The 25122-nt window shown below is 36.3% G+C and overlaps 1 long non-coding RNA gene across 1 annotated transcript in view; it reads right to left on the bottom strand.

Moving 5' to 3' along the window:
• Positions 1-25122, bottom strand: part of LOC132376315 (uncharacterized) — a 164486-nt gene that overhangs the window by 118248 nt on the left and 21116 nt on the right. The gene's annotated exons all lie outside the window — the stretch shown is intronic.

The raw sequence follows: 25122 nt of genomic DNA, 5'->3' as shown, positions 1-25122 counted from the left end.
GGCAATCAGAACATTAAACACGCTCCAAGTAAACATTCCCTACTATATTTTGTTACTAAAAAGCCTTGATAATAACTCTTAAGTGCTATTGAAAACAAGTTTATAACTACTTTTGTTAAGGTATCAGAAATATGCTAGACTGATTCCCAAATGTTAGCTTGGAGCCTTTTCTATTGCCTCATCCTTTTGGGCATTTCTCCCTCATTTGTTTCTTTAAACACTCACTAATTTGTTGCTCTTCAAATAATGTACGCTGCTTTTCTGGGTCATTTTCTTAATAAACGTTGACAACTAAAAATTGTGTTATCTTCTGAGCAGCAAAGTAATGTAGCACTGCAGTAGCAATGATAGTATATTTGTGCAATTTTCAAGATATGGGCAGAGTACAGTGGCAGGAACACTAACACAAAAGTCTATAAATAAATTCAAAAGCTACTGAAGTAATCTTCATTAAGTTTTTCCCATCCAGTAAAAACAATTAAACACTGATTTCTGATTGCAACATCGATTAATTCATTAACGAGAACTTACCACGTTCATGTAACTTGCTAGGAGTTGCAGGTTAAACAAAGAATTTTAAGTTTTTGTTGATGGATGTTTAGTTGCATGAATGTTGAGGAACAATAAATATTACATAGCTTTACCCTCTAGAATTCCAACCAAAATTTTAAAAAATTAGATGCTCTGAAAATCAGATTTATCAGCTTTATTTCTTATAAGGCTGGCCTGAACAATCTGGTTTAGGTGTGGGGAAACAATCTGCCTTTTGATGCCTCTGTACCCACCCCCACCCCATATAGAACTTGAGATGACCCACAGGAGGGAGAATTTGTGTCTGCAGAGCAGATATTCTGATCCAGTATCCCTGCCTCACATGCAAGGGACCTAGGCAGTTGGACAGAATGAGATGGCCTATAGAACTAGCTCTGGAAGGCATGCCTGGACACAGAAACACCTTGCTGGAAGGAAAACATCTGGGGTTGAGCAGAACAGGCTTATTTCCTTCTCTTAATCGCATGAATCAAGTCAGCTACTTCTCTTCTTTTGTGGGGGGAAGGGAGTTAAGCAATATCACAGATACTTACTTTCCATTTCTAAATGATGCACCACTGCCTTGCTTTACGGGCCAAGATAGGAGAGTGGAGAATAGTACTCCCTTCACTAAGTGTTGTCACTGCACCAGTTGCCTCCTAAGAGCTTGTGATATCCTGAGAGAAAGGACTGTATCGCAGTCTCCAGGAAGAGCATTTCTGAGAATAGTCTGACAGGAATCTCCTTGGGGACAGAGGTCCCGTCTTATGTAGCTGAGTCACACATGGTGCTTTGGGCAAAGCAGAGGCTCAGTAATAATCATGAATTTTGTTTTGTTTTGTTCAATCTTGCTTAGGGCCATGGGATTTAAATGTAAATCTCTGAACATTTAACTGCGGTGAAAAGAAGGGAATAAGGAAACCACTCTAGTTTCCAATCTCAAACAGGAAAGGTACCATGAGAAACCCACTGGTGGCACTGTGGAGTTTGCCAAGTTCGTTCAGGAGTTGCCTATCAATCAATCAATTGATATCCACCCACAAACTCAAGGCAGCAATTTCCTTTGGTGGGATAATATGCAGCATGATAAAATGCTAAATGAAAGCTCTACTTGAGTTATTTGTAATCAAAACACCTGCATAATTGGTTTCAAAGTACCATATATTATTTTGGGGGTTAAATTAAATGCCTCAGACACATGCATGTGCACACACACACACACACATAAACACACTCTCAGAGCAAATGCCAATGTACGCATTCCTATATTCTGTGACTACTTATCACCCTCACCAAGGTCACACTAACTTACAGAAAAAAAATAGCTAATTTTATAATTTCGTGTAAAATTACATGATTAGAAAGAGATGCAAGGCTGTGATTTTATCTAAGCGTGCTTCATTGCAAACACTAGTGCTAAGACAAAAATACCCATCTAAGTGCAAATGAATGACATTTACTTTGTTTTGGGAAATACACAAGCACAAAGCAAACTGCAGTGCTTGATTTTCTGCCAAGAGCGATCAGCTGGTTAGTTTTGGGTCTTACTTTTCTGCTCTTTAAGCTTATCTTTACAACTTCACAGAATCCTTATTTTCCAGTCATTCTTTGCTGTTAGTAAAAGCACAACGGTTAGACTTATGTGTTGAGGTACAGTAGTTTCATGAGTGAATCACTGTGCTTTAGCGTTTAATTTTGTTTTGTCTTTTTAACTCTAGCGTTCTTAGCAAGCAAAATAGTCAGTGTGAAAAAGCCAAATAGCAACAGTATCAGTAAGGAGCACATACACTTTTAGTCACTGAGAACATGAGAACACCATTCAAAAAAATGTTCAGTGCAGGGCAAATAAACCATCCTCTAGAAATATCTTCCACACTCTCCAATTACATTTGACTAGTGACAACTGTAATTAGTTAAACAGGGACTCTTGGTGTTTTTTTTTTTTTTTTTGGCTAAGCTCTGGTCAACATCCACCATCAAAGACACTTCCGTGTTTTTAATTTATGCCCAGAAAAGAAAAACACACGGTGCTCAGATTGGACATGTTTTTAATTTATGAATATCTGCACTATGGACGTGAGTGAGATATTACAGGAATGTAGTTTTATTTTGTTTTTTAATGGCCACACCAACAGAAAACTACCTTAGATGAAATGAATAATTAACCTGTCACTGATTTTTAAAAATTAACCTCCCTGCCATTATGCTGAAGGGTTACAATCATCAATCTGCTAAAAGTTGGTACTGCCAAGTATGTCACATAAAGCTGTGGGCATGCAGCCCTGAAGCCTGCCATTCTGCCACCTTCCAACAAGCTTCAGATGAACTGGATGTCCCAGCTGGCAGCGCTTTCTTTGTCATTTCTGGCTATATTCTTCATCTCTCTTCCTCTTGCTCCCACTTTGATTGGACACTAACTTTTCCCTTCCTCTCCCTTTAAGGCTTTCTTATGAAATTCTATTTCATTTTATATTGCAAACAAATATTTTGTATAAAAAGTCCAAATAAACAAAAATCTTTGAAGGTAGTCTACAGAATAAAAAGGCAGGTGGGGGCTTCCCTGGTGGCGCAGTGGTTGAGGGTCTGCCTGCCGGTGCAGGGCACACGGGTTCGAGCCCTGGTCCGGGAAGATCCCACATGCCGCGGAGCAACTGGGCCCGTGTGCCACAACTACTGAGCCTGTGCTCTAGAGCCTGTGAGCCACAACTACTGGGCCCGAGGGCCACAACTACTGAAGCCCGTGCACCTAGAGCCCGGGCTCCACAACGGGAGAGGCCACCACGGTGAGAGGCCCGCGCACCGCAGGGAAGAGTAGCTCCCGCTCAGCGCAGCTGGGGAGAGCCCATGTGCAGCAACAAAGACCCAGCGCAGCCAAAAAAAAAAAAAAAGGCAGTTAGTTTGAGAATATCAGATGCCTAATACAATAGGTAACATCATAAGACTTAAAGTTTAGAATTTATTTTTACTATGTTATTAAAGAAGTGTTCATCAAGGACCAAAATTAACTAATAACATAGACATAAAACAACACGTCTCATTTCTTAGATGATTGATCATAAACAAAGCACAGGGCACATTATTATTAAAAACAATGTGTGCTGTATTTTAAACAATACAGCAGCAACAGCAATAATTTACCATGATAAAAAAAAAATGAGGAAATTATCATCAAAAGTAATAAGTAGAAGAATGCTGTTGGAAAGTGTTACTGGTTGAATTGTGTCTCCCACCTCCTTCAAAATTCAGAGGTTGAACCCCTAACCCCCAGTATTTAGAATGTGACTTTATTTAGATATAGGCCCTTTAGAAAGATAATTAAATTCAAATGGGATCATTAGGGTGGGCCCTATTCCAACAGGACTAATCTCCTTATAAGAAAAGGAGGTTCGAACACAGGGACACAGACAACATAGAGGGACAACCACATGAGGACACAGCCAGAAGGCGGCCATCTGCAAGGCAAGGAGAGGTCTCAGAAGAAACCAAACCTGCCAACACCTTAATCTCAGACTACCAACCTCCAGAATTATGAAAAAGTAAATCTGTTGTTTAAGCAGCCCAATGTGTGGTGTTCTGTTGCAGCAGCCCCTGAAAACTCATATAGAGGGTAATGGTGTGAGCCTATCTTTCAGGGGAAGGTGAAAGTTGGAAAGGACAGAGTGGGTTTCATTTTCTTTCCACTAGGCATCAGATGCTTGATAAGGTAAACTCTGCTCTTTAAAAATCAAGATGTTTTTCAAAGTTCTCATGGAAAAGATTAATATTATTTCTTTTGCCCATAATTTTTACTCACTTTAGAAAATAGGTTTTTTTAGCAGTCTAGCATTTGCCTTTGACTATCCAAATAGGATTTAAAGAGTGTTAACAAAAAGATAGAACAAGATTACTCATTACAGAGTGAGCCAAAAAAAATAAATAAATAAAGTAGGGCGAGCAGGATGGGGGACAAAAAAGTGTGCAGCGAGCTGATTGAGTCAGCTCCTGTTTCTGTTGCAAGGGTTCAGGTTCATGGGGAAGGGTAGCCAGAGCCTCTGGTGATTCCCAGAGGTCCTGTGGCTGCTTAGGGGGTGGCCAAGGTCCAGGGTGTGACTCACAGGCTATGTCTTGCTGATTAGCATTTTTTCACTTGGATTTGTAATCCAAAAAGTACTTGCCAATTGACATTTTTGAGCTAGGGAAATACCAGAGGTTGCTCTCTGAACTGTTTTTTTTTTTTTAAATCATTCCCTAAATTTGAGTTTGCTTTGCTTCTTGTTTTTCTATGTAAGCTATAAGCTCCATCTTAAAAAAATAAATAAATAAACAACAGTAATCTCTACCATTAGAATTTTACCCAAAATTCTACTACACAATATCCCTGTGGATAGCACAGAAATGGGATTAGGGGTTCTTCCAATAATAAGATAATACATATATAATATACTCTAAGAGTGATGTAAGGGTGCCCAGTTTAAATTGTATTCTAACTGACCTGACACTAAATAATACCTTTTTTGATCACATAAAGCAGGGAGTTAATTCTGCATTTTATATGTATACTTAAGTCCTTCTACCCAAAATATCTTTTGGTAAATCCAAATATAATTGTCTTTCTAAATGTTATTTATTATTATTATTTAGCTCTTAATATTTACAGGATTAAGCCACTCAGTAAAATGTTATTACTTTTGTCTCAAAGGAGAACAATACGTTTTTATTTTATCCACCAAATGGAATTTGATCTCTTGAGACTATGTCCTATGTTGGAAGTTGCATTCAAATTAAATTCCCCTGAACTTAGGCACTGAGTCACTCTTGGCCGAGTATCACCGATCTTTACTGAGCAAGAACACAACACATAGCATTACAGACCACACAGAGGGAGGAACTCATTACCTCTAATTGGAGGTTTCCACAATTGATGTTACCTAAATTCTCCCTAAATTTTGAAATTACTTCTCTACTCAAACCTTCTGTCATTTTATCCATGGTGTTCCTGTATCCTTGCTGGAATAGTTTCACCGTATCAGCAGAAACATTGCCCTTTTGATGATGTTAGTCTAAGCACATCCGGCATCTGCACATATATTAGAGCATATTCACAAGTGCAAATTAGAGCACGTTTCTACCTTCAGAGTGGTCAATACTGGCACACTGACAGTGTCCAATCCCAGATTAACACTTGCAGACCTTTAATTTCCTGCCTAAACAACCGTACATTTATTGAATATTTCTGTGATCTTTTTAAAGCTACTGAGTCATTTAAGAAATGTTTTCCATGTTGTATTCTCTGTTTTCTCTTGTCCACTAGACTTCTAAAAATGTCTGAATTCTTGCTCTTAATATTTCCTGCAATAAGATCCACAGAGGTATTCAACATAAGTCTACCATCCACTGTACTACCCTGTGTTTATTAAAATATATTCTCTCCTCTTACAACAAAAAAATCTTCCCAAGAAACTAACAGCTAAAAAAAGCGAGGCTAAAACATTAGTCACCTCAGGAGAAGTCAGAATGCTATGACATTCTAAATCATTGTTGTTGTTGGCCTTTCTGCTTTGCCACCTGATGGCAAGAATTGACAACCGGTTTCCACATATGACTGACAAGTCCCTAGTGGGTAAATTTCCAAGAGGTATTGGGCACTTCTGTCTCTTAGGAAGCAGATATTTGATTACTCTTTGAGGAAACTCAGACATCCTCATAGAGAAATACCGCTGTGGCTGAAGTATGGGGTAAACTTTCTCTGAAATTGTGTCCTGAAAAATTAACTGTTGCAAAGAGAACATGTGGGGTTTTTTAAAGTCCTTTTTTGCATTTCTTAAACTAGAAATCATTTTTTTCAAGTTTCCTCCTAAAATTCTTTGGCTGTTCAGGAAGGCCTTGACATTGTAGAACTCACCACAAATTGCAGATGACAGCATCCTCCTGGCTTCTCTCTTGCCTGACACACTTATGTTAAATGCCCATATGCATACATCCGAAGATATGCCCTTACCAGATTAGAGAGGTACTTTGGAAAGCATAGAAGATCTCAATTTTACCAGCTGAAAACTCTGACTTGTTTTTAACTATAGAGCAGAAATACCATCTGAATCCATGCAAATGCAGTGACTTTTGTATTTCTGACAGGACTTAAGCCTCCTTGCTATGGTATTAACTGGGATACTGTGGCAACCATAAACTACTAACTATAACTCTCTCTGAAGACAGCTGCCATGGAGCTGTAGAATATTTTCCTTAGACTTCAAAGCATTAACATTTCAAGGAAAACTCAGCATCCTTGTCACAGTAGAGGTTATTCAATTAAGATGTCTTACATAAACTATTTGCATGCATGAGAACTTCTATAAATGTGAATAAATGTATTATTGTAAATGACTCATACCTTGAAAAATGACATAATTTTTATTGAGATATGGTTGATGTAAAAAATGATATTTTATATGACTTATATTACATACCAAAGACTATGGTAACTATAAAGGGCCAGTCCCTTATACGAAATATTTAAAAATTTATGATATAAAACTAATTGGCCTTGATCATATCTGCTGGATCACTCAGCCAGAAGTAGAAAGGAAAGAATACCAGTCTTGAAATCAGAATCCCCGGAATATGGTGCTGGCTCTGATTTACCAACAGTGTCACTTTAAGCAGATACAATTGGTAAACTGCTCTTTAGGATGGGTGGGTTTCCACTGTGGATGCTAGTGCTCCAAATCAAAAACTCTCCTCATTCAGCTTCTTGGGAAGAAGGGCAGCTTGCTGATCTATGCTGCTAGAGCTACAGGCAAAGCTCTGAGTGACATTCAGTGGATGTCTCTTAAAGGGACAATTCAGAAAAAATATAAATGTCTAATTAATATTCACAGAGATATGTGAAATGATATTGCATGCATGCAACAAAAACTGAAGTTCAGTAAAAATCCATGAGGTCAGGAGTTCTTAGAACTAAAAAGTGTGACAGTTGACATAAAACTTTCAAAGGGCTAGAAAACTAAGAAGATAACTCAGACATGTAGTTAAGTAGAGGGGAACATGGTTAAAAATTTAAGAGACATCGAGCATCAATATAGGAGGTGCAGTATTCAACAAATGGGGAATTCAGGGAAAAAAGAGATAATTGAAAATCAAAAAGGAATAGGTGAATAATTAGCAGAACTGAAGAAAGGGTCTTCAGACTCATGTTACTAAGTATCAGTAGGATGAAGGAAGACATGCATTCTCATAAAATTCCACCTAGATGCATTCTCATAAAATTCCACTAAGTATAAGAAGAAGATTTTAAAGTTTCTGGTTGGAAAAAAAACCCCAGATCATCTGCAAAGAAGTGTCAGAAGAGCATGAGACTTCTCATTAGCAATGCCTTGATGAAAGAAGAAAATGAAAATGAAAAGCAATATCTTAAACGTCAAAGGGAAAGATATTTTGAACCTTAAATTATATACCCAGCTAAACTACACAATCAAGCATAACGGCCAGATAAAAATGTTTTCAGACACATACTCAGAGAATTTATGTGATATGCACTGTTCCTGGAACTGTTGCAGAGGTCATATCCAGGCAAAATACAGGTTTAAGAAAGAGTAGAGCAAACTCAAAAGTTCAGTGAAAGGAACTCTTAGGATGACAGTTGGTCACTAGGTCTAGAACAGCTTGTCCACACTGAGATAAAATCTGTTAACATTTTTATGCAGATCGATTTATCTTTTAACCTGTGTTCAATTTAGGCATCAGGTCTATATTTAATATCCAAAACTATAAACAGAAATAAATCTACTTCAGGTCCATATTCAGAACTGTGTATAGTAAGAACACCAACACACATTTTACTTTAAACATATAGCCCAGATGAAATTTTTAGGAGGAACTCTTACAGGCATGTTTATAGTTACCCCCAGATGTTCTGAATGTTTTATTATCTCCTCATTAAGTAATTTACTCAACTGTCATCTGCACATTGAAAATTAGAACAAATTGATAATTGGGTGTTTATTTGTTGTAATTGCTGTAGTTAAAAAGTATGCATACTGGTGGACTATGCATTCCACCTCTAATGACTTATCATAAGGAAGTAGGTGAACAAAAGTACAAAAATTAATTTAAATAATTTTTATTATAATAGTCAATGTATTCATTCAACAAATACTTGAGGCACTGGGCATCTATCACTTACAAACAGTAAAAGAAAGAAAGGAAAAAGCCTAAATTTGTAAAAGATAAGAATTATATTCATACATTGAGGTAATATTTAGTAATTAAGACTGATGATAATATAGAAATATATTTATTAAAAATGAGAAGTCCCCTAATATGTGTTTAAAGGACAAAATCAAGTTACAAGATGTTATATGTTATTTTTATTTAGATAGATAATAGATTGGTTGATATTAGATAACATAAAAGACTCTGAGTAGCCAAAACAACCTTGAGAAAGAACAAAGCTGGAGGAATCATGCTCGACTTCAGACTATACTACAAAGCTACAGTAATCAAAACAGTATGGTACTGGCACAAAAACAGACACATAGATCAATGGAACAGGATAGAAAGCCCAGAAATAAACCCACACATTAACAGCAAATAGTCTACGACAAAGGAGGCAAGAATATACAATGGAGAAAAGACAGTCTCTTCAATAGGTGGTGCTGGGAAGACTGGACAGCTACATGTAAAAGAATGAAATTAGAACATTCTCTAACACCATACATAAAAATAAATTCACAATGGATTAAGACCTAAATGTAAGACCAGATATTATAAAACTCCTTGAGAAAAACATAGGCAGAACACTCTTTGACATAAATCGCAGCAATATTTTTTTGGATTCCTCTCCTAGAGGAAGGGAAATTAAAGCAAAAATAAACAAATGGAACCTAATTAAACTTAAAAGCTTTTACACAGCAAAGGAAACCATCAACAAAATGAAAAGACAGCCTATGGAATGGGATAAAATATTTGCAAATGATGGGACTGACAAGGGCTTAATTTCTAGAACATACAGCTTATACAGCTTAACATAAAAAAAAAATCAAAAAATGAGCAGAAAACCTAAATGGACACTTCTCCAAAGAAGACATACAGATGGCCAACAGTCACATGAAAAGATACTCATCATTGCTAATTATTAGAGAAATGCAAATCAAAACTACAATGAGTTTATCATCTCACACCAGTCAGAATGGCCATCATCAAAAAGTCTACAAATAATAAATGCTGGAGAGGGTGTGGAGAAAAGGGAACCCTCCTACACTGTTGGTGGGAATGTAAATTGGTGCAGCCATTGTGGAAAATAGTATGGAGGTTCATTAAAAAACTAAAAATAGAGTTACCATATGATCCAGCAGTCCCACTCCTGGGCACATATCTGGAAAAGATGAAAACTAATTTGAAAAGATACATGCACTCCAATGTTCACAGCAGCACTATTTACAATAGCTAAGACATGGAAGCAACCTAAGTGTCCATCAACCGAGGAAAGGATAAAGATGTGATATGTATATACATGGAATATTACTCAGCCATAAAATAGAATGAAATAATGTCATCTGCAGCAAGGCAAATGGACCTAGAGGTTATAATACTAAGTGAAGTCAGATGGAGAAAGACAAATATCATATGATATTACTTGTATGTGGAATCTAAAAAATGATACAAATGAACTTATTTACAAAACAGAAATAGACTCACAGACATAGAAAATAAACTACAGTTACCAAAGGGGAAAGGCAGGGGGAGAGAAGGATAAATTAGGAGTTTAGTATTAACATATACACAATACTATGTGTAAAATAGATAACCAACAAGGACCTACTGTATAGCACAGGGAACAATATTCAGTATCTTGTAATAACCTATAATGGAAAAGAATCTAAAAATGAATTCAAATATATATATATATTTGAATCACTTTGCTGTACACTTGAACCTAACATGACATTGTAAATCAACTATACTTCAATTAAAAAAAAGAAAAAAAAGAAAAAAACAAAACAAAACTATCTCCTTCCTGGTTATCCATGAGTTCTCTAGCCTTCTGGAGTTGTACTTCTCTTGGGACTATCTTCCCCTGCAACAGCAGGATCTAGTTCCTTGTCACTTTAACTCCTCCCCAAGGGTGGCCTTCCTCTAGCACATTTTGGATAAAGACATTTACCACATGATTGTGCCAAATACTCTTCACTGTTCCCTCTCCTACAATGCTTCTGCTGGGTCCCTTCTTTTCATTTGTTACCAGTCATTTTAATATTACCATCCCTTCCTTCTCTCCTCTAAAGAGCATTAACATCAAGCTTTTACATGTAATTGGTTTTTAATGAAAGATCTGGGAGTGATGGAGGGTAATTACAGCTCAGGATAGAAGCCATATCAAATATAACAGCTCCATGATTCCTAGAAATTTACTGTCTATTCCCTTCCATAGGGAGCTTCTTTCCTGTTATGTTCTTCTGTAGGCTCCATTCTGTAGTGTTGTTAGTTAGGGCCATCTCTCCTCAAAACAGGGTGTCTAAAAATGTTTTTAAATGTGTCTTTAACAGTCTGGTGAAGTTTGTGGACCCTTTATCAGAATAAGTTTTTTTAATGCATAGTAAAAAATACATAGGATTGCAAAGGAAACCAATTATATTGAAATACAGTCCTAACCACATACCCATTAATTCCAAAGTTAATTAGACTCTTCTATTTCCTCTTCCTAGCCCATTCAGATTCTTTGACAGAAACGATGCCAAAAGTTCTGTTTCTTCTTTATATATAGCCATTTCACTAAGTATGTTTACTAGATGCTACCCATCTAGACTGAAATCAGAAGCCCCTTATCTTTCACAGACAAATAGCAAGTTAAGGGGTTTTCCCAATCAAAGGACAATGCTTTCCCTAAAGGGAATATATTCCCAGGTCAACTGGTCCAAAGTTCTCCTATTTCTTCTTTATGTATATATTATAATTTGCTCTGTCTCTCTCTTGAGACAAAGGCAGATAAACATATAAATGATAAAATATATAAATTTATTTTCTATCTGTATTTTATAAAAGAAGACATCTTTATACTGAATAAATATTGCCTAAAAATAAAAAAAGAAAAAGAAGAATTAAAGAAGTTTCACAATTACATCTATGAGTAGGCTTTTATCACTTGTGATCATTAGCTTTGTTTGGGAACATTTTGCATAGTGCCACCAACCACTGTCCAAAACTATGGAGGAGGAATACTGTTGGATTCTGAATGCCCAGGGTGCCTGCCATTGCAGGCCCTGAATTACTGTATATTGTATGTTGCTGTATCCCATATTCAATAAATACACTCTGATATCACTGGGTTAAAAGGTTAAATGAATGGTGAGACCAACTGCAAAAGAGCCCAGTCATTTAATACTAAAAATGGAGGAAACATCCAGGAGACATTTATGGAAGATTTGCAATTCATTCGCATGAGTTAACCCTGTGTATAAAAGACTATTTTTTGCTATTTAATGGGATAGATATCACAGTGTCTTGGCCATGATGCAGGCAGCACATCTGGGAACTGTTCACTGGAACCATTAAGTAACAGCTGTGTCCAGAATGGGTTCTGATACTGACAAGAATTAAAAACAGAGTATTTTGAGTCTTTTTACTTTGCATGACTGACTAAAAGCATCTGACTTGGCCATTGACGGGCCTGAGAACATTTGGTCAAAAATCCATATTGAATATTTACATCCATTTTGGGGAAAAAAATTTTTTTTAATTTAATTTAATTTTTTTAACATCTTTATTGGAGTATAACTGCTTTACAATGGTGTGTTAGTTTCTGCTGTATAACAAAGTGAATCAGCTATACATATACATACATGCCCATATCTCCTCCCTCTGTGTCTCCCTCCCACCCTCCCTATTTCCGCCCCCCCCCCCCCCCCCACTAAGGTGGACACAAAGCACCGAGCTGATCTCCCTGTGCTATGCGGCTGCTTGGGAAAAATTTCCTGAGTTAGTCTTCTAGAATGATTTGTATAATTTTATTGCTATTTCAAGCCTTGTTCACCATGTGAAAAGAGCCACGTTATCATTTCTTACTCTGTTTCCATTAAAATTTTTTAAAAATTGGAGGACAAGAAACTTACTTGTTCTGCTACCATTAAGACTCAGTACCATTAGAGAATATGCACTACTGAGGAAGCTATGGAATCAATTCTGAAGATTAATCACAAAAATTTGGCAGGTATCCATTAGATAGGTGACCTCAAAATATCTTCCCTGGAGACAGAGTATTGCATGAGGACACCTTAGTGTGACTACAAATGTGATAAAAAGTAGAGGGGGCTCTTTCTCTGCCACTAACCACTCTTTTTTTATTCTTTTTATGTCTGGAAGAACTGTATTTATTTTCCTTTAAATAAACAAGGCTATTGAAATCCTTATCTATGCATCTTCACCACCCACTTTCTTCTTAACCCCCTCTACTCAGACCATCACTGCACCACTGGACTCACTCATGGAGTATCATTAACAACTCCATCGTGGCAAATCCAATATTCAATTTTCTGTCCTCATTGTAACTGCCCCTCTTAGATCATTTGACAGACAAATACTCCCTCCTTCTTGAAGTTTGACTTGAAACTTGGCTTCTTCACTTGTTTTCCAGGATCCCCCATGCTGACTTCTCGGTCTAATCTGTTGGTTCCTTCTCTTCCAGAGACCTAAACGTGCTCCTACCCCAATCTCACTCTTAGGCTTTATTCTGTATCTATACCTTCTCCTTGGGGAATCTGGCATCAAATTCAATATATATTGATAACTCCCAAATTTGTATTTCTGACTGAACCCTTTGTTCTGAACTCCAATCTCAGTCCAATTGCTCAATCAACATATCCTCTTGGGTGATAAATTAGCATCTCAAACTTAATGTCTATTAAATTAGAATTATGTCTAAAATCCTATTCTTTGCTACTTGTCTACACCAATCTGTTCTTCCCCAACCTGCTTATTTCCAAATACTCCCCCTTTCAGTTAATGTCACCCTTTTCATCCTGTTTCTCAGGCCAAAATCTTAGGAGTCGTGGTTGATTTCCATTTTTCCTTATCTTCAAATGGTAAATAGAGAAAAGTGAGAAATCATCACATTTAACATCTATTCTCAATCTGACTGAAAATATCTAATCATTTCTATGTCTTCATCCCAGACCAAACAACCATGAACTGTTGCCTAGACTCCTGAAGCCACTTAAATGATCTCCTTGTTCTTCTCTTGCTTGTAAGATAATATGCCACAGAGCTACCAGAATATTCTTCTTAAAATATAAATTAGGGACTCCCCTGGTGGTCCAATGGTTAAGAATCCGCCTTCCAATGCAGGGGACGTGGGTTCAATCCCTGGTCGGGGAACTAAGATCCCACATGCCACAGGGCAACTAAGCCATCTGCGTGCCACAACTACTGAGCTCACGTGCCACAACTAGAGAACCTGCATGCTGCAACTGCAAAACCCACACACAAAAAAAGAGAAGAAAAAAATATAAATGATATCTACCTCTACTGGCAATTCCAGTGATTTTCTCTTAGTCTTAGCAAGTAAAATCTAAAGTTTTATTGTGTCTGACTAGATCCTAAAAACTCTACAAGATTTGATTCTGACCTACCTCTTAGACCTCATCTAATATTATTTTCATTCTCTGGATTCCAGAATTACTGAATTCTTTCTGCTTCAACATGCTGATCTCATTTTATCCACACTCTGCTTCCTTTGCTGGAAAGCCTATTCCCCTATATTTTTGAATTATTAGCTTTATTTTTCAATTAGGGTCTTGCACAACTTCCCCGGTTATCCAGGATGAGGTCTCCACCCTTCATCTCTCTCTAGCACACTATATTTTTCTCACAACACTATTCTATTTGCAGTTATCTATTTCCTTTATTTGTCAGTGCATTTACTTTTACATTGGGCAGGCTCTCTCTCCTTTTCTCCCTTGCTATTTTCTCATTTGACATTTCTCTGTCTCTTCTTTTCAGAAGCAGAAAGCTATATTTCTCTTATTTACTAAGGCAGAGCAATTCTGTCCTCTGTAGCCTCTCTTGGGTCTCCTAAAATCTTATAATTACCTCTTATAAGGAGCCTGTCCTTTCTTCCTGCACTGTGCCAAGTGTTTTACTTGTTTTCGCCTTTGATTCTCAGAACTATTACAATATTAGTACGATTATAATCACCATATTACAGATGGGAAACTGAAGCTTAGAGACAGTAACTTGTCTGGCCACACAACTGGTAGGTGAGACAGCAAGCATTTAACCCCTTCTGCCCCACTATATCCTGTACTGCCTGCACTCCTTCCTCATCATCCGTCCTGCTCCTCAATCGGTTAATATCTTTAGGCCTCTGATTTACCTGGAAGAAAGGTATCTTGTTATCTAATTAAAAGAGGTCATTGTTAAAGGTGAATATCTAGGCTTAGCCCTTCTAAAGAATATTTTAATTTTAAGTAGTAGGCCCTTTAGCAAGGAGATTGTCCTTTGCCCACTCTCAGAGTCTCGTGCAGTATATTTTCATCCTGACCTACTTCCACTACAAAAAGAATTAGAGTGAACAAACTGATACCCAATTCTGAAAAGCTCAAATCTTAAACTGTGTGTTATCTGTTCCATTATAAAGCCAGTTCCTATTCTACAGGCTTTGAAGAAAGTTAAAAAAATTATGAATAATAAATGTCACTTATTTTGCATAGAAGAACCCCATACTGTGTTTCATTTTCTAATTTTTGAAGAATAATTCTTGATTCAATTATAAATTGATAATGTTTCTGGGCTATTTTTACCTTTTTCAGAATCCTATCTTATACTGTATTTAATTTTTTTAAAGTTAATTACTATACCCACTTGAGATCAGAGCACTTGGTAGAGTATTTCTCAGAACTATTTTGATGTTCTGTTAATTAAGCCTCAATTACATATAGAAACAAAATGGTTTTCTAACATATGTATTCCTTCCATTTAATATTTATTAAATATTATTTTAAATTATTTAAATATTATTTTAAATTATTTAAATATTATTTTAAATTATTTAAATATTTATTAAAAGGGTTTAATAGCCCTTATTAGTAATATTTTAGTTGCAAAAATTAAATAAGAAAGATACAGCTCATGTTTCACCAAATTCAGTTTTTAAAATAGCTTCACTAATGGGTCCTGAATGTTTGCTGAATATATACACAAGTGGTAATAGTTGACTCTGAGCTCCTGCTTTACCTGATTTAATTCAGTGTAGGTAGAAATACTCTCCTTACTCAGCACTAGTAATTCTCACACCACATCTTGTTTAAATCAGGGACATGTATCATGTCTGTGCTAATATGACCATTTTTAAATACATCAAATTTTATACTGTCAAATTTTATAAGAGTTGCTCAACTGATGCTTTCAACAAAAATGAAAAAATCCTTTATTGTTTCTGATAAGCAATAAGACATATATGACAAAAATTTATTCCCTTACTCCCTATGCTATTCCTACAGAAATGGTAGCTGTTTTTCTTCCTATCCTCCACCCTATATTGATGGATCTCTCCTGTCACCCAACTGCTTTTACTTTGATCTCAGCTTGGAGCTAAGTAGATATCCCTCAAGGTCAGCAGAAGTTGTTGCATTGATGCTGATGGTGGTAGTAGAAATGTCAGGGCTCTGGATTAGACCCCAAGAAAGACTCTGAAAAAAGACCAGCCTGGATCTCCTTTTGTCAATATGATCCAGGCTTGTTTCCAAAAATTTGCAATAACTCTAAGTGCACTGGATCACTGTATTCAAGTATGACAGATTACGGGGATGAAAGAAGGTACTAGATTGTCTACCTCTGAAAAGGATCACCAACAATGGATTCTGAATCAAAATAGCCTGGAAAGGCCTGGCTGTGAAAATTATCCTGTACTCAAGGCACTTTCCGATATATTTAGCACATTACCTGGAATACGGTAGGCATTCAGAAAATGTTTCTAGACTGATTTAAAAACTGATTTGGGTGACTCCTTTTGATTGTCAAAGCAGTAAACAGTATTATTTAACAATGGAGAGAGAAAGGAATGGGAACAAGAAGACAGAAAGAGCAGTCGGCTTAGAAAAGATGTTTGCTTTCACCATACTTAACCAAACTCTTCAGTTATCAGATGGTCTAGTGACTCTTAGGAATGAAGGATACAAGTTTGGACAGGTGTCTAAAATCAAAAGCGTGGTGTTCAGGGCCCCTGCTTGCCCAGGCAATTACACTAACAATGAAAGATCAGAAAGAGAAATTAAAAAAAAAAAAAACCATTTACCGTCACATCAAAAAGAATAAAATACCTAGGAATAAACCTACCTAAGAAGGCAAAAGAGCTGTACTCAGAAACTGTAAGATACTGATGAAAGAAACCAAAGATGACACAAACAGATGGAGAGATATACCATGTTCTTGGATTGGAAGAATCAATATTGTCAAAATGACTATACTACTCAAAGTAATCTACAGATTCAATGCAATCCCTATCAAATTACCAGTAGCATTTTTTCATAGAATTAGAACAAAAAATTTTACAATTTTTATGGAAACACAAAAGATCCCAAATAGCCAAAACAATCTTAAGAAAGAAAAATTAACCTGGAGGAATCAGGCTCCCTGGCTTCAGACTACACTACAAAGCTACAGTAATCGAAAGAGTATGGTGCTGTCACAAAAACAGATGTACAGATCAGTGAAACAGGATAGAAAGCCCAGAGACAAGCCCATGTACTTATGGTCACCTAACTATGATGAAGGAGGCAAGAATATACAATGGAGAAAAGACAGTCTCTTCAATAAGTGGTGCTAGGAAAACTGGACAACTACATGTAAAAGAATGAAATTAGAACATTCTCTAACACCATACACAAAAATAAACTAGAAATGGATTAAAGACCTAAATCTAAGACTGGATACTATAAAATTCCTAGAGGAAAACATAGGTGGAATACTCTTTGACATAAATCACAGCAATATATTTTTGGATCCATCCCCCAACACAAAGGAAACAAAAGCAAACATTAAAAAATGGGACCTAATTATACCTAAAAGCTTTTGCATAGCAAAGGAAACCATAAACAAAATGAAAAGACAACGCACAGAATGGGAGAAAATATTTTCAAATGAAGTGACTGACAAGGGACTAATCTCCAAAATCTACAAACAGCTCATGCAGCTCAATGTCAAAAAAACAAACAACCCAATCAAAAAATGGGTGGAAGATCTAAATAGACATTTCTCCAAGGAAGACATACAGATGTCCAAGAGGCACATGAAAAGATGCTCAACATCACTAATTATTAGATAAATGCAAATCAAAATTACAATGAGGTATTACCCAACACCAGTCAGAAAGGCCATCATCAAAAAATCTGCAAACAGTAAATGTTGGAGAGGGTGTGGAGAAAAGGGAACCCTCCTATACTGTTGGTGGGAATGTAAATTGGTACAGCCACTATGGAGAACAGTATGGAGGTTCCAAGAAAACCTAAAAATAGAGCTACCAAATGATCTAGCATTCCCACTTCTAGGCATATATCTGGAGAAAACCATAATTCAAAAAAATACATGTACCCCAATGTTCACTGCAGCACTATTTACAATAGCCAGGACATGGAAGCAACCTAAATGCCCATTGACAGAGGAATGGATAAAGAAGATGTGGTACATATATACAAGGAAATATTACTCAGCCATAAAAAAGAATGAAATAATGCCATTTGCAGCAACACAGATGGACCTAGAGATTGTCAGACTGAGTGAAGTAAGTCAGAGAGACAAAGACAAATATCATATGATACTGCTTATATAGGGAATCTAAAAAATGGTACAAATGAAACCTGTTTATGAAACATAGAGTCACAGATGTAGAAAATAAACTTATGGTTACCAAAGGGGAAGTGGGGGAGGGATAAATTGGGAGTTCGGTATTGACATATACACACTACTATATATAAAATAGATAACTAATAAGAACCTACTGTGTAGCACAGGGAACTCTACTTAGTACTCTGTAATGGCCTATATGGGAATAGAATCTAAAACAGAGTGAATATATGTATACGTATAACTGATTCACTTTGCTGTACAGCAGAAACTAACACAACCTTGTAAATCAACTATACTCCAATAAAAATTAATTAAAAAAAAAACGGAGAGAGAAAGGAATGGGAACAAGTAGATGGAAAGACAGATCAGCTTAGAAAAGATGTTTGCTTTCACCATACTTAACTGAACTCTTCAGTTATCAGATGGTCTAGTGACTCTTAGGAATGAAGGACACAAATTTGGATAGGTCTCCAAAATCAACAGGGTTGTGTTCAGTGCCCCATCTTGTCCAGGCAATTTGGCAGTTGGCCTGGAATCTGAGCACCTTCAAAGGAAGCTGCACTGAAAAGTGTCAGTGATCTCATACACAGAGTCAACTGGTTAGCATTAGACCTAGGTTGCATTCACAACCCAAAGGTAAGTTTCATAGAAATCCCCATTGAAAATGCCCAGAAGCATTTTTTTTAATTAATTTATTTTATTTATTTAGTTTTGCTGCATTGGGTCTTCGTTGCTGCATGCGGGCTTTCTCTAGTTGCAGTGAGCGGGGGCTACTCTTCATTGGGGTGCACAGGCTTCTCTTGGCAGTGGCTTCTCTTGTTGCAGAGCATGGACTCTAGGCATGCGGGCTTCCATAGTTGTGGCTTGCAGCTCAGTAGTTGTGGCGCAGGGGCTTAGTTGCTCCGCGGCATGTGGGATCTTCCCGGACCAGGGCTTGAACCCGTGTCCCCTGCATTGGCAGGCAGATTCTTTACCACTGCGCCACCAGGGAAGTCCTCAGAAGCATTTGTAAAGCAAAGAAGAACTTAGTATTTTAATGAAAGCATCTACTAAATGGAGTAGGCTTTAAAAAAGGAAAGGTTGAATTATAGATCATAAGTGAATTTTACTACTGGCTCTGCTCTCAACCCCCTTTAATACTTTGATCGAGACCATTAACTTGGGTTGCCTCAGTTTCCTCATCACTACAGTGAGGTGGTTGGTTAGATTAAGTTATCTTGCAGGGTTTTTTCCACTTCCAATATGTGATAAATCCTAAAAGTTCTAAAAATGTTTCTAATAGACTGACTTTGCCTGGGGAGTAAAAATAGTCACTGGTGGCCCTACAGATGTGCAGTACAAAATTACTGAGTTTTTTTATGTGAAATGATCTAGCCTGACCCCATCAGAAAATACTTTTAAAACAGACCTCTCTAATGTTGAGAAAGACTTGAAGACATTTCTGTTTTTCTTTATTAATTTTAATGCACTTTTTCTCGAAGACTCAATTCATCACACTGATTATATTATAATTACTAATCTAAAAGATAGCATGGGGTTCTAATACTTGTCTCAATTTCTCTTTCTTTCCATATCACTCATTGAGTTTTCTGGCCAGGCTGTTTAGTAGGTTGGCAACAATGTAATTAAATTGAAAATGATTTTCCTGCCTTTTCAAAAATAAATATTTAAAGCAGTTAAAAGGAAGTAGCAATTAATTAAGCAGTAAGAGAGAAGAAAAAGATGAATAAAACCCCAATCATATGTACGCCAATTTTGCTCAGAAAATGGAAATGAAGAAAGCATAATTTTTGGTCTAAATGTTGTCACTTAAATTTATTATTCATTAATTGGCATTTTTGAAAAGTCATCTGTAATTCTACCATTGTAGAAAATAGTTGCAGCTATTTGATGGGCACCTTATAGTTATCTCTGACTTATATGATAAGCAATGAAGAAATACAATGAACTTCTAGTCATGTAAATCCTATTGTAAAAGAAATTCCCAAGAAATAATTTTAGAATGAAAATTGCCACAGAAAGACTCGGGAATAATTAACAACTGAGTAATTAACAACTAACAATATAAAATGAGGCAGGATATGATAATTATGATCCACCTCTCTTTTTAATCCATTATATATATTTAAACATAGTTTAAAGAATTTTATTAAAATAAAATCCATGTGCTTATCACATACATCAAGGAAATGTTAGTATTTTGCATATTTGCTTCAGCTTACTTGCTCCCTCTGCCTCACAAGTACACTTGAAGGTTTCTATATTCATCACCCCAATTTCATTTTTCCCTCCCCAGAGATAAGATCTCTGAAGTGGCTGTTTAATCTTTCTAACAAAGTCTTTATTCTTTAACTACATGGTATGCATATATAAAACATGAAGCAGATTTTTGTGTATTTAATACTTTATAAATCATTCCATACATGTATCATTTTGCAAGTTATTTCCCTCAAAATGATTTATGCACATAAATGCATTTAGCATTAATCCATTCATTATGATTGCTATATAGTAATAACTTAAGTATACTACAATATACCATTAACTTATCCTATGTATTAGTTATAACAAAGTATCACAACTGGGTGGCTTAAACCAGCGGTCCCCAACCTTTTTGGCACCAGGGACCAGTTTCGTGGAAGACAATTTTTCCATGGAGCGGTGGTAGGGAGGATGGTTCAGGTGGTAATGCAAGCGATGGGGAGCGGCAGATGAAGCTTCACTCACTTGCCCACCACTCACATCCTGCTGTGCAGCCTGGTTCCCTGGCTTAAACAACAGACATTTATTTTCTCACAGTTCTGGAGGCTAGACATCTGAGATCAAGGTGTCAGCAAAGTTGGTTTCTTTGGAAGTCTCTTTCATTGACTTATTTACAGCTATCTTTTCCCTGTGTCTTCCCTCTGTAACTCTCTGTGTTCAAATTTCCTTTTCTCATAAGGACCAGTCAGTTTGGATTAGAGCCCCCTCAAATGACCTCATTTTAACTTAATTATTTCTTTAAAGACACTATTTCCAAATACAGTCATATTCTGAGGTCCTGGGAGTTAGGACTTTGACATATAATTTTGAGGAGATACAATTTAGTCCATAACACCATATTAATAAATATTTATATTCTTTCCAAAGTTTTGCTGCAATAAAATCCTTGTAAAGGTGTCCTTATGGCTGAGGATTTCTTTAGAGTATATATCTAGAAGTGGGATTACTGTTCATAGTTTAGGCTTATCTCTTTACTAATTTTTACCAAATATCTCCAGTGTAGTCATGCCAAATTTTTTCCCACCAGTAATGCATAAAAATTCCTGTTACTCCACATTTTCACAAAAATCCAGTATTGTCAGGCTTTTTATGTTTTGCTCAGTTGATACATGGGAAGTGACAACCTATTTTAATTTTCATTTATTTGCTTACTAGAGAATTTAAGAATTTTTATGCATATACTTATTGTCCTTTGGGTTTCCATATCTCTGATTTTCCTCTTGATATCCTTTTTTCCTGTTGATTTATTTGTTTTTTTTTTCTTATTAATTTGGAAGTCTTGATGAACTATTTTTATATTGTTATTTTTGTTTGCAAATATTTTCTTCCAGTTGGTAGCTAATATTCTTATATAGAAATTTTATTTAGAAATAATTTAGAGATAAAGATGATTTTATATAGTACTTTTCAAAATTTTATCTTTGGGACCCTTCTGATTCACAAACACTCCAATATAATTGATGTAGTTCTGCTTCTGCATGATGAAGTAAGATTCTATTGGACCCAACCATACTGTAGATAACAATTATGAACACAGTAGTAACTCTAAAAAGCTATAGAAGCAGTGGACAGTGAGAAAAATAAGAGAGAGATTTTTGGAGTGGAGTGAATACTTGAAAGAAGTTATGGCATAGGTAAATTATCCATTTATATGACTTTTAGGGAAGAACAAAGGTAGCTCTACAAGGGGCAGTTAAAACTCAAAAGAGACACCAGCAGTTTCTCTGGCCTGAAAAACCAGAGGACAGAATTCAGGGCTACTACAGCTTGCACAAAGTAAGGAAGGAATTTTGGAGAGAAGAAACAGAGAGAGGGGAAGATCCAATTTCTGTGTAAGAATCTGTCAAATATTTGTCTTACCTCTGAAACACACATGCCAAAAAGACACAAACAAGCCAGATAAGGGAATAAAAGAACTAAATTGAGATTTAAACTGCTGCCAGGAAACAGAAGTTGAAGTTTGAGTCTAATCAAGTTAATTGCCTGCTTTTACAAAAACAAAAACAGAAGCACTCTTCAGAGGAATAAAACAAAATCCAGAGGCTCTGCAACACAGCATTCATGATTTCTCAACAAATGAAGTACCAGGAAAATGTGACAAATTCTCATGGGAAAGAAAAAATAAATAGAAAAGAACAATAGAAAAAGATAAATAGAAAAGAATTTTGAGACAACACAGTGAAATTAGCAAAGATTTAAAGACAGCTATTAAAAAAATAAAAACAGCTATTTTAACTATAGTCAGGGACACAAAGGCAAATATGTTTATAATGAATAAAGATGGAGGAAACCTAAAAATATAAATGGAAATTTTTTAAATGAAAAATTTACAACTGAAAATACAATATATAAAATAAAATATCAACCGGGTGGGCTTCATAGCATAAGAAAGATTACAAAAGAAAAATTAATTCCCTTGAAGACAGATCATAAAAATTATCCACCTGAGTGAGAAAAAGTGATTGAAAAAATGCAAAGTTTCAGGGATGTATGGGACAATTATAAATGGTTTAGCATATGTTTAATTGGAATCTCAGCAAGAAAGAAGGAGAAAGGGGTAAAGATGATTTTTGCAAATGGCCAAAAATTTCCAAAACTGCAAACTAGTAAGTCTAGAAATTCAAGAAGTTCAAAAAATTCCAAATGGGATAAATAAAAATAAAAACACACCTGAGCATGTCACCATAAAACCGCTAAAAATCAATGGTAAAGATTAAATTTTAAAAGGCAGCCACAGAAAAATGACACATTATATACAGTGGAAAGTGACAGCTAGTGTCTTATCAAAAACTATGAACTCAGAAGAACATAGAACATCTTTAAAGTGCTGAAGGGGAAAAAAAAATCTACCAACTCAGAATATTTTGCTATTCCACCAAAGCTATCCCTCAAGAATGAAGGCTACATAAAGGCATTTTTATGTAAAAGAAAACTAAGAGGGAACTCATGCTTCCAGGAAAATAAAGTAGATATGCTTTCCCCTGTTCCTCCTACTGGGTACAACTGGAAACTCTGGACACGATATAATTAATTAATTAGTTGGACCCAGAAAGCTGGAGAGAAGAAGGCAGACTTGCTGGGAACCTTGCCTCATATATCCTAGACATGCAGCTGGAAACATCAAGGGAAGTAGACCCAAAAAAGCCCCAATAAAAGTCTGCTCCCTTTATCTAAAGGACAAGAAAGGAGGCAACCTAACAAGATGGAATTTTTAGACAACAACCTCTCTACTCGGCCAAACAGCACAGAAAAAACCGGGGCCTCAGGACCAACCACATCAGAAAAGGTCAAGAAGAGAAGGTAGACTTTCACTTTCTCCAGGCTGTAAAGAGTTGCTCTGCCTTCCCCATTTCCTTGTACTGTCTCAGAGAATGCCAAAAACTCTGCTTATCTCAGTAGTCGCTTTCCACTTGGATCTTCCCTTCTCAATCCTTGGAAGCTTTGGTTTTGGCAAGTATTTTGAAGGGGAAAAGACATACCATTTATGAGACTCACGTCTCTGTGGTTTCCTTGACTCTGCGATTTGCCTTTTTGGTAGCTCTTGAACGCAGTATTTGTTTCTACAACTGCTAAAAGCTCCAGATTGTTACCTTCCTAGAGAGAAAGAAGTGGTGAGTGCTCCTGTGCATTTTCCTTCTCTTAGGGATGTTGACCCCTCACATCATGGCTGTTTTGTTTGCTAATGTCTGCAACCACCTGGGATACTTGTGTCCTTGTTTTTTATCCAGCTTTTATAGGTTTTCTGGGCTAGTGGGTTGGTTTGATAGAAGCCACTCTGTTATTGTTAAAAACAGAAGTCCACGAGCCAATATAATAAAGAGCCAATACAATAAAGAGTCCTAGAGCAACACAATAAAGAAAGAACTATAGGAAGCTGATTTACAAAAATTTATATGAAAGAGATCAAGGGGTTTTACTTGACCAAAAACAATATAGCCAAAATGTTTACACGGTATCAATATAAGTATGTGTCCAAGTTCGGAAAGGTAAAATACCTGCTAGGCTCAAAGGCTGAAAAACTAAGAGTTTTCAAACCTCTCACTAAGATGGGAAGAGACTAATGAAATCATATAATAGAAGAAATATCTGAGTGCATGCAGTGTGTTTGGCCGGGGTGGGAGTAATTACAGATAGGGGTTTAGGAGTGGGATTAAAGAAAGCTTTAAGGGTTTGAAGGTTGTAACAGGGAAGGTGTAGAAATGATTGGAGTTGATCTAGGCATCTAGAAAATTCAGGAAGTCATATTTTGCCTAAATTGAAAAATGAAACTTCTATCCCTTAGGGATATACAGCAAAGCCCTGGGCTCTTCCAGAAAGCATCCTCACTTAAATATTCAAGCTTATATTATTTGACCACAGGCACAACATTACAGAGGATATCTTTTCTTTAGGAGGTGAGTTGCATTAATATAGAAAAAGAACAAAGATAATGAATTTTTTAAATTGAGAATGGGTTATATGGCTGGTGCTTTGTAAGCACTTTAAATAGAATATGTATTTAATTCTTATTGTAACAGA

This window comes from Balaenoptera ricei, chromosome 12 (genome assembly GCF_028023285.1).
Source record: "Balaenoptera ricei isolate mBalRic1 chromosome 12, mBalRic1.hap2, whole genome shotgun sequence".
NCBI classification, from domain to species: domain Eukaryota; kingdom Metazoa; phylum Chordata; class Mammalia; order Artiodactyla; family Balaenopteridae; genus Balaenoptera; species Balaenoptera ricei.
This window is presented reverse-complemented; position numbering and strand designations above follow the sequence as displayed.